We start from the raw sequence: 11,648 nt of genomic DNA on the forward strand, positions 1-11,648 counted from the left end.
AAAGTGGACAAACAGAAAGGAAATGCTGATCCTGCATGGTTTTAAATAGCCACATGTAGTTATGAATATGATACAGGGATTGAGTGGCTGGGTGGTAGTAGCACACACATCAAATCCCAGCACTTGGGAGACAGAGGCAGGCAGAATTCAGAGTTCAAGGCCAGCCTGATGTACAAAGTGAGTTCCAGGACAGCCAGGGTACACAAAGAAACCCTGTGTGGAAAAAAAGCAAAAAGGGGTAGAATAATTGGGATCATGTCTATGATCTAGGTGGGTAGTTTGTATCATTATCAATTACCTCTGAGAATACTGTGTGGGTTTCTTGTGGATTAATAGAGAATTTATTGATATATAAATCTAACTTTTAAATTATAAACTCCTATAGGTTGTTTCTACTGGGTCGATGGGTGTTCTGGCAGCTGACTGTAGGGAGGATGGGTGTTGTATGGGTCTCCATGGCAGTGAAAGGAACTTGGGAGCTCCAGCACTGCAGGAGAGTTGGCAGGCAGACAGAAACTTGGAGGTTCTATTCTATATCCCTCAAGAGTTATAGAGAAAATGTATGTACGAAGGGTGTGTCTACATTTAAGCTGAATTGTATCTTTGGATAGGATCCCTTACCACAACAGTAATGGTGCTGGATTAAAAATCCTCCACTGTTTCTAAACAGAAGTCCTTACACATGCAGCATGGGGCTGTCTACCCTACATCAAATTGGGTCTGCCACTGTTCCTGCTGACCAGAAGGACTCTCTGAAACAATGTTGGACAGGTTGCTTGGCTCTCACTGAGGTGCTCTTTTGTTTTGTCCGTCATTTACAAAATTTCCCCTTCACTATCTGAAGATCCACACAGTGGTTTGTTTTATTTTGTGGTTGTTTTATCTGCATGTATGCTTGTCTCTGTAAAACTTGTATACTTAATGCCCATGAGTGACAGAGGAGTGCCTCAAGTCCCCTGGAACTGTGGTTACAGACAGTTGGGTAGTATCATAGAGACATTAGAATCCAAACACATGTTCCCTGGAATGACAACCAGTGCTCTTATCAAATATACATTTATCAAGTGGTCCTAACACCTAAGCTACCTTTATGCCCTTTAGTGTGTGTGTGTGTGTGTGTGTGTGTGTGTATGTTTATGTTGTGTATATGTCTCCTTTTGTATATGTCAGTAAGTGTAAGGTAACAAGCCATATGGCAGAATATAGATAAAAATAAATAGGTTATTCTAAGTTTTAATATAGTCTGATAAGAGACTAGGTATATGGCCAAGGTGTGTGTAAATTTATTTTGATTCTGAGTTTTATTTCTGAGGACCTATGTGTTGGGAGGAAGAACTGGGAACTAACTTCCACAGAGAAAGATCATGGAGTATTCCAAGTGAAAGGCTGGAACAAACAAATTGATAAGTCTAAAATTAAAGTTAAACTTATTCCTAGGTAAAAGTATCAGTGTTACTATGTAAAAGACACAGTGCCCTCTGTCACCAAAAATAGTTGCACTCTTTGTGTGAGACACATCTCTTTTGGCTAAACATGGTTACCACCCCTCATCAAAGAATCAATCTGACACCAACACACAGAATCATGACTGTACACAATGCAGTAGAGATCAACAGATCATGGGGAGGCCAGTCCCCACAGATATATCAACATTAGAGCTCCTACATCTGTGCTTCTGGACAGAGGAAATGGAAAGATTAAAAAAGCCAGAACACCAGGAGGTCTGGTGTGGAACACTCTTTCCTAGAAATAACTGCATAAACTAGGCAGGAGCAACAGCAGCAAAACATGGTGATGCGAAAGAGAGAACTTCTGTGGGGCTCCACCCCCAGATGAAGAATTGCAGGCAACTGATGACTGCTGAGCTAGAATTAGCCTCTCCAGGGATGAACCTCTTATTGGATGGCCAGAGGACAGTGGTCCAACCTGAAACCATAGACACACAAGCAACAAAAACAGACTCAGCACGTTGCATTCATATACCTGTGTGTGGAAACACAGGCACTCATACATTGTTACCTACACTGACATAGGTAACATAGAAGATGAAAGAAAAAGAAGTGATTAAGGGGAAAAACTTGGAAGGGGTTGGAAGGAGAGTAACTGAGAAGGGATAGAGGGAGGCAAGCAGGGATGATGCAATTCTACTTTCTTAAAATTTGTCTAAGAAATGAACTGGGAAAGGTGGCCTGTTTTGAAAACAAAATAGCTATTCTAATGATGTGATGGTAAGAGTTCACAGTCACTGTGTGAAGGGTTAAAAATTGTTGGGAGGGAGGGGAGGCTGAAGAGCTGGCTCAGCTGAAGAGCACTGGCTGACCTTCCAGAGAACTGTGGTCTAATTCCCAGCACCGACGCTGTGACACACAGCCCAGTGGGAATCTCTGAGAAGCACACCAACACCAGAGCTCAAGAAAGGCATGGGCACCAGTGGATGGAAAAAACAGGATAGCTCCTAAAAAGGCCTGTTTATGGTTTGCATTTTCATTTGGTCTCTAAGACCACAAGGTGGAGCTAACAAGCACTGTTAAAATTTGAGAGCCAGCAGGTTGTTAACAGCAATGAGGCATTGTTTCAGCTACTTCTCCAGGTCATTCAATTCCAGGTGGCAAGTGAGGTTTATCTTAGAACTCAGATCACTCAGTGCTTTACATAATCTATTAAATAAATCAACATATCAGTAGGTATCTTAGTTTACCTCAAATGTCTATAACTCCAGTTCCAGGATGTCTGTTACCACATTCTGGTCTCCAGTGGTACTGCATGCATATGGTACACTGGCAAACATGCAATCAAAATATCCATACTTGTAAAGGAAAAGCAAAAATTTAAAATGTGTCAGGCACTTGCTGAGGATTGATCAGGCATATACTGGGGTCACACAGGAGACAGGTATTTAATTCATCTTATGAACTACAGAATGAGAGAAAGAGTTGTGGTACAGAAATCATATACTTTTAAAATAGAGGCAGAAGAGGAAGAGGTGGCTGGGATGTAGTTTACTTAGTGTTATTGTTTTTTCAACACCAGAAAGCCCTGAATTTGATCTACAGAGAGCATAAAGCAGATGTGCTATCAGACTCCACTGCACTTTTCTCATTTAACCAAAACAAAACCATTAGAGCTATGGAGATACCACATTGAATAAAAGCACTTGCTCTTATTCCCTGGTTGTCCTAACAACCAGAGAAATTCCCAAAGAATCCTATGTCACCCTAGATACTAATGTACAAATATACAACTAATCTCCACTAATGCTTGAGTAAAAAATGCACCTTGGGAGATTAATAGCCATTTCTGAGCTAATTTGTCCTGACACTGGAAATTGGAGGTCAGAAAAATAGTTGCTTTCAGAAAAATTGGTTGTTACTTGTGGGTATAACAACATATATGACAAGAACAACCTAAGATAACAGGCTTATTTTGGCTCACAGTTGTAAAGAACAGTCTGTCATGGAAAGGGAAACAAGACGATATGTTGTAGGCTTAGATTTTTGATAAGCTGACGTTAATAATGTTTCTTATATGCTTTAACCTCCTTTATACCCCACTACTCACCAGAGGTAGTGGGAAAGAAAGGTTTTTAGGATTCAGGGAAAGTGGTCCTGTTTAGATTTTGTTCTTTATTGCAGATCCCACCTACATTGTAGATAAGCAGCAGGGATCAGAAGTCAGCAACACCAGCTTGCAAAAACTAGCAAATACTTCTGCAATCTTCCAGCTGTTCAGTTCAATAGAGTCTGGATACAGAACAGGAATCAGCATGGGTGACACAACCTTGTAGAAACAGCCAGGACTCAGACAAACTGACGTGAGTAAGCAGGAGAGATTAGGACAACCAGGAACACTAGAAGTTCTCAACAGTACCTTTCTCAACAAATTGCAGATCAAGAAGTGTTGCAAAGCTTATTCTACAGGCAAGTCCCTCTTACAGTCCCAAGTCTACTATGTATAATTTGCCAACCATCAGGTGTCTTCCCTCAGCACATGAGTCTGTCTTAGCAAAATGCCACATGAGTCTGTATCAGCTCACATCACTTTGCCAATCACTGGGAGTCCAAGGATATAAGAAGAAGCTGCCAGCACAACACCAGGGGTTTTGGGTGCATTTCTCTATAACTCCTGACTGATGGAAGGAGCTCTATAACACATGTAAGATGAATCAATACATACATGTAATAAGTGAAGAATCCTTCATCATGAATCCTTCCACAGGTTTGCTCTAGCAAAACACCGTTTCAGCGGTGTCTGCTTTAGGAAAATGTTCCTTCACAAGTCTGCTTTAGTAAGCCATCTTTTAACAAATATCTGATCCAGGAAAGCATTCATATGTTTACCCCTCCAAAAACGCATCTGCCAACACAATGTCTTTCCAATGAATCCCTAAGTTTCCACTTCAATATAGCATCTCTGTTGAAGTAGGATGTGAGGCTGCTGTTTCTGGTTTTAGCCAATCAAAACATTGTGAACCAGGAATGCATTACTCACCTGGCCTTTTCTCTCCCTCCCCTTCCGCTTGTATTTAGTTTAGGGCTACAGTCTAGGATTATAGCATCACCTTCCTTTAGTTTAACCTCTCTGCAAATGCCTTGGAAGGCATGCCCAAAAGTTTGTCTGTTAGATGACCCTAAATTCATCCACCTTGACAAAAAAGATTATTTGTTACAGTTAGTCTAGAAGAAACAAGAGGAACTGTGATTTTATTTATTTATGTATTTATGTATTTATGTATTTATGTATTTATTTATTTTGCCTTGCTAGGAAGAGGATAAAAAGGACCTCAGTAGAGGACTTCTGCTATGGTAGAGTCTAACCAAAACCTGTTCACAGCAGGCCACTACAGAGTGAAGTTGCTGTTTGTTAGAGTTGTGTTCAGCAGACACTGGGTGCTGCAGTTGCTTCTGGTGCTATGGGAGCAGATGCTGGAGGCTCATTTTGCAGGTACCTGGCAAGGAGCCTACAAGTCTCAGTAAGCCCATGATTTCCTTTCATGCTGCTCTACTGCCATCTACTGGCCAAGCTTCAGGGTCAGCTGGCAAAGATCAGATCACTAAGGGCTCAGGATCATTTTTGTAGTTCACATGCAGTATAAATAGTTTCTCACACAATAGGAAACAATACCTGAACCTTCTAGCAAACCAAAAATTGGAGGGAAATCACCACCTATAAATATAGTATTGCTGCTTTGCCTCCAGACTTCTCTGGGGCCAGCAGCCGCCCGACCTGGGGCTGGGGCCATGGGCTCAGTCAACGACTGACTATGGGTTCGGTGTCCAACCATCAGTTTGCAGGTTGCTGCACCAAGGAAGCTGAGAAGGCGCCAGAGGAGGTGCCAGCTGACACGGCCTGAGCTGCAGAGAAGCAGCAGCTGCTGCACGGGGCGGGCATCTGTAAGTGGTTCAATTTGAGCTTGGGGATCAGCTTCCTGTCTATGACCGCCTGTGCCAGGGACACGCTCAACTCCCTGGTGGACGTTTTTGTGCCCCAGAGTAAGCTGCACATGGAAGGGTTCCGAAGCCTCAAGGAGGGCGAGGCTGCGGAGTTCACCTTTAAGAAGTCTGCCAAGGGTCTGGAATTTATCCCTGTCACTGGCCCCGGTGGTGTGTTCTGTATTGGGAGTGAGCAGAGGCCAAAGGGGAAGAACATGCAGAAGCGAAGATCCAAAGGAGAATGGTGCAACAACTGCGGTGGGCTAGACCATCATGCCAAGGAATGCAAGCTGCCACCCCAGTCTGAGAAGGTCCACTTTTGCCAAAGCATCAACCATATGGTGGCCTCATGTCCACTGAAGGCCCAGCAGGACCCCAGTTTTCAGGGAAAGCCTGCCTACTTCCAGGAGGAAGAGGAAGAGATCCACAGCCCTGCCCTGCTCCCAGAAGCCCAGAATTGAGGCCCAGAATTCAGGGTTGTTCTTTGCTAATGGGGAAATTGAGGAAAGAGGTATCAATCTGCAGAGTGGAGAAAGTGTGGTTAAAGGGTGGGTTTCGTGGGTAGCTTGCACTGCCGTGTCTCAGGCCAGGGTTACCAGTGTCACCCTGTCTTTCCTTGGAGGGAGGGAAAGGGTGAGGCAAAGGAATTCCTACCACACTCTATCTGAAAGCAAGTGAAGTTTTTGTGGAGGGGAGGGGGTCCATCCTAGAACCTGCAGGCCTCATCTGAGGCTGCCAAATGGCTGGGCTAGGGAAGTTCTTTTGTAGAAGGCCATTTGATATTTCCCTTGCCACATAGGAAGTGAAACAAGTGTCAAACGAAGATTAATGAACCTAACCCCTCCAGCTACTGTGTTCTGGGGAAGAAACTCTCAGGAACAGGGCTAGGTTATTTTCACACTGAGCTTATTCATAACCCTGTCCTGTGGTGCTGTGCTGGGAACTATCTCTAGCGACAGGTTGTGATGACAGGCAAAGAGGGTGGTTGTGTGGACAACTGCAGAGCTGCTGCGACGCCTCACTCCGAGCCCTTTCTGGGCCAATGGGATTTTAATTTATTTGCTCCCTTAAGTAACTGCACCTTGGGTCCCACTTTCTCCAGGATGCCAACTGCACTATGTACAAATTACATGTCTTGTGCGTTTTTTTTTTTTTTAATTTTTTTCTTCTTCTTAATATAAATATTGGGTTTGTACTTTTCTATATTTTAATCTTAAGCCCCTCATTCCTGCACTGTTTTCTCAGGTATTTGAGCAATCTCAGGGATAATAAGTCTGTAGCAGCTTCAGGTCAGCTCAGCAAGAATACTTCGTTTTGTTTTGTTTTAATCACCATGGAGACCAACCATTTGGAGTACACAGCCTGTAGAACTACCTCATTTTTGCCAATTACAGCTGGCTTTACTGCCATAGCATCCTTAAAAAAATGTCTCACAGGTTTCAACTGAGATGCCCCAAGACTTGACCTAGTTTTGGCAAAACATAGGACACTGGTTTAAACATGAAAGGGTTATACAGAGACATTAGAAGACTGGGCCAGGTGAGAGGCACAGGAATAACTTTCCATAACAAATCTGTCCTTTTGCCAGATTAGTCTAAGCCTGCCATGCACAGCAGGGTGTGAGTGTGTATGTGTGTGTGTGTGTGTGTGTGTGTGTGTGTGTGTGTGTATGTGTGTGTGTGTGTGCGTGTGATTATTTTTAAAATGCAAATTTATGAAGACAGGTGGTTTTTGTTTGATCGATTGGTTTTTTTTGCACTGGGGATAGAACCTTGGGTTTCATTTGTGCTAGGAAGTACCCTGCCAATGAGTTATCCCACTAATGAGGCAACTTAAGATCAGTACCCTTATTCCCTTATTCCCTTATTCCCATGCCTGGACAGTTTCCATGCTGGGAACATGAGGCAGGGACTCAACTCCTTAGCCTTTCAGAATCTTAGCTCTCACAGAGAGTCAAGAGTATGGGCCTCTCTGGCAAGTGTCCTGCCCTTCTGTAGCATGATGGTTGGTAGCTAAAGGAAATAGAGGGTGGGGAGTTTCATTTACATGCTTTGAGATCTTCACAAACCTACCTCACTGTGTTGAAATGGGACAAATGCAATAGAACACATTGGGTGGTGTGTGTGTGTGTGTGTGTGTGTGTGTGTGTGTGTGTGTGTGATCCTGCTTTCCTGGTCCTCCCCCAAATGCTGCCCTCAGCCTGAGTTAATTGTATTCTTCTGGACTTTGTAGGACTTAACTGTCTCTGAGTTGGTGATTGCTAGGTGGCCTAGTTGTGTAAATATACATGTGTTGGTCTTCATGTTCTTTGGGGGTTTTATTGTTTACAAAACTTTTCTTGTTTTGGGAGAAAAATAGCCAAAGCATCTTTGACAGAAATTTCTGCACCAGACAACACCATCTGAAACCTAAATGTGGGGTACTCTTCTCAAAGTGAGCCACTGGAACCATGGCTTTCCCTTCCGTGCTCCTCACATGTCTTCCATTCTGGACCACAGTGACCTTAAGACAGCCCCTCTTCTCCCTCATAAGAAAGCTTAGGCTCATTTATTTCTTTGACCATCTCTACAACTATTGAATGACCCATGTGAGCATTCTGAAGAGCCAGGAGCCTCATTCCTCCTTTGTCCCTAACTCAATGAAGAGTTTGGTTGTTGGTTTTGAGACAGCGTCTCACTCTGTAGCTGGAGATAGATACCCTCAGGTTCCTGGCTATCCTCTTGCCTTTGTCTTCCCTGTACAGGGATTGCAGGTGCCACTTCTCCCTGGCAAGACCATTTATTTCATGGTGTGATTTGCCTTTGGATGGATCAAACCAATGTAATCTGTCACCCTTAGGATTAGAGAAGCAGTTGTGGGGCCTTCCATGTAGAAAGCAGAATCCAGAGACCAGAAAAGGGGCTATGAAAGTACAGTCGAATAACTCAGGAACTTAATTGCCGGTGCAAGAAACTTATGTCAAAGAGGCTACAAGATTTTTACTAGGAGACATATGAATGCATCACCATGTTTACTTCTAGAAACCAAAGCTTAGTGAGAAATCTTGAATTTATGGGTAGGGTGGAAAAGGGCATACTTATCTGTCCTTTCCCGATCTCTTTCCTGAACTGCAGGAGACTAAGCCCTCCTGGGACTTGGGGAGGCATGGGTGACCCCCACTCCTGCCTGGGTACTTGTATTCCTATCATATAATCATCCTGTGACACATGCTGACTTTACTTTCCTTTCTCTCCCCTGGGAAAATAACGACTTATTGGTACTCCAAATAAAAAATAAATAAATAAGTAAATAAATAAATAAATAAATAAATAAAGTATTGCTACACTGCGATTACCATGAAGCTGTTTGGGTTCTTTTTCCTTTGTAATCAGTATATTATAGAAACATTAACAAATTTCATCCATTGTTTACATTCTGATACCCAGGTTTATGATGGCATGAAAAAAGGGTCACTTTAAATGTACAATTAAGACCATTCATCACAATCTGCTAAATTATGATAACTTTGGAAACTAAATCAAATGGTTAAAAATAGCTAGCAGCATGCATTAGGAACACCTTATACATGCAAATTACTTTTCACTTTCTCGAGTTAATAAATGAGGGTTATTTAATCCTGAGGTAAATTAGAAGAATCCACCACTCTCTAGATGTAGAGCAGGTGTGAAACATGGGTAAGGCATTTCTAAACTCTGAAATAGCTATTAATATTAATGAGTTCTAGACACTCATATTGTGAGCACTTTTTCACACATTACTATTTCTGGAATAATCAAGACACTGGAAGTGGGGAAATCTGACTACCTATTCAACAGAGATTGGACTCACCTTTGCTTTCGAGGCACCTGGAGTAAAGCCATTATTCTAGCTGATGTGATAAATATTTAACAAGAAAAGCAACTTAGATACTCCCAGATGTAAGGAAATATTTTCGAATGGAAAGGGGGGTGGAAAGAAAGTAAGAGACAGGGAGTTTGCTGGGGTAGAGCATCTAATAGGAATATCAGAGGCTGTGTCAAGAAAGTCCCATCAACATGGCTTCCCAAACAGGAGAAGAAGGAGGACAACAGAAGCACCAATGTGCACTCCATAGAGAATGGAGATGAGTCTAGGAGGGCTCAGCCTTCCACAAAAATAAGAAAAAAAACCAGACACATAAGGAAAGCTGGGAATGGANGAATAGTCTTCCTCAGAGAAGAGCATCAAGTGGTTATTCAATACCACATGATCAGGTTGAAAATGTATATACTAATACTGTTAAATTGACTCAGCACATTATATGTAGAGGCATATGTATGTGTGTTTGTGTCTGTGGTATGTGTGGTATGTGGTGAATGCACACATACACAGACACACACACACAAACCTGAGTGTGTGTACATGGAGCAGGCACACAATAACAGTTAATTTAAAAAAGGAACCTGCAGAAGTTTCTGGGAAAGATCCTCTTTCTGGCTCCAGTTATCCAGCACCATCCCTACCCGAGGAGGGGTGTCCACCCAGTAGGACTCTCAAGGCCTGAGCTGGCAGGAGAGCCATTTTTGCTCCAGTTGGCTTAGGATCCAGTCTGTGCTAGTAAGAGTGTGGATTGCAGAAGCTACACAGCTTCGGGACAGACAGAAGCAACCTAACTTCTGGGACAGACCCGGTTTCCTGCTCCAGAAATTTGGACACTTTGTCACCAGAGGAAATGTGGCCACCTGTGAGCCTCTGTCTGCCAGAGCAGGTTAAAGTGTCATATTGTTTCCAGGGTCCCTCAGTAGCTAGTCTGTGCAAGTGAGTGAATAAATTGCAGAGGCAACATGTCTTCTGGGACAGGCCCTGTTTTGGGCCTACATCTTCAGCAAAGAGGCAGATCTGAATGTCAGGCCTCTGTGCACATACCCTGATAGAGGAGAGATTCCCTGCAGTGTTTAATCTGACCACTGAGAATCAGGAGAGAGCTGTACTCCCAGGATTGCTGGCAGAGGCTAACAGAATTACAGGAGGAAGAAGCTCCAACCAGAGACAACTATAACAACTAACTCCAGAGATCACCAGATGGTGAAAGGCAAATGTAGGAATCTTACTAACAGAAACCAAGACCACTAACCATCATCATAAGCTAGCACTCCCACCTCAGTCAGTACTGAATGCCCCAACACACCCGAAAAGCAAGAATCAGATTTAAAAGCATACCTCATGATAATAGTACAGAACTTTAAGAAGGGCATTATTAAAGAAATACAGGAGAATGCTGCTAAAGAGATATTAGTCCTTAAAGAAAAACAGGAGAATACTTCTAAAGAGGTAGAAGTCCTTAAAGAGAGAGAAGAGAACAGAAAGAAACAAGTGATGGAATTGAACAAAACAATCCAAGACCTAAAAAGGGAAGTAGAAGCAATAAAGAAAACCCAAAATGTGACAACTATGGAGATAGAAACCCTAGGAAAGAAATCAGGAACCATAGACGTGAGCATCATTAATAGAATACAGGAGATAGAAGAGAGAATCTCAGCTACAGAAGATTCCATAGAGAACATGGGCACAACAATCAAAGAAAATGAAAAATGCAAAAAGATCCTCACTCAAAACATCCAGGAAATCCAAGACATAATGAAAAGACCAAACTTTCAGATAATATGAGTAGAGGAGAATGAAGATTTTCAACTTTAAGGGCCAACAAATATCTTCAACAAAATTATAGAAGAAAACTTCCCAAACCTAAAGAACAAGATGCCCATGAACATTCAAGAAGNCTACANAACTCCAAGTAGACTGGACCAGAAAAGAAATTCCTCCAGACACATAATAATCAGAACAAAAAATGTACTACATAAAGATAGAATATTAAAAGCAATAAGGGAAAAGGGCCAAGTAACCTATAAAGGCAGGCCTATTAGGATTAGACCAGACTTCTCACCAGAGACTATGAAAGCCAGAAGATCCTGAACAGTTGTGTACAGACCCTAAGAAAACATGAATGCCAGCCCAGGCTACTATATCCAACAAAAAAAAATCAATTACCATAGATGAAGAAATCAAAGTATTCCATGACAAAACCAAATTCACACAATATCTATCTATGAATCCAGCCCTTCAAAGAATAATAAAGGGAAAGCATCAACACAAGGATGGAAACTCCATCCTAGAAAAACCAAGAAAATCGTCCTTCAACAAACCTAAAAGAAGACAGCTGTAAGAACAAAATCAAAACGTTAACAACAAAAATAACAGGAA

At 42.3% G+C, this 11,648-nt stretch overlaps 1 pseudogene; it reads left to right on the forward strand.

Annotated features, from left to right (window-relative positions):
- The first annotated feature begins 5,260 nt into the window (after positions 1-5,260).
- On the forward strand, positions 5,261-5,890 carry LOC110315409 (annotated as a pseudogene).
- The last annotated feature ends 5,758 nt before the right edge of the window (positions 5,891-11,648 follow it).

This window comes from Mus pahari, unplaced genomic scaffold (assembly GCF_900095145.1).
Source record: "Mus pahari unplaced genomic scaffold, PAHARI_EIJ_v1.1 scaffold_10236_1, whole genome shotgun sequence".
NCBI lineage: Eukaryota > Metazoa > Chordata > Mammalia > Rodentia > Muridae > Mus > Mus pahari.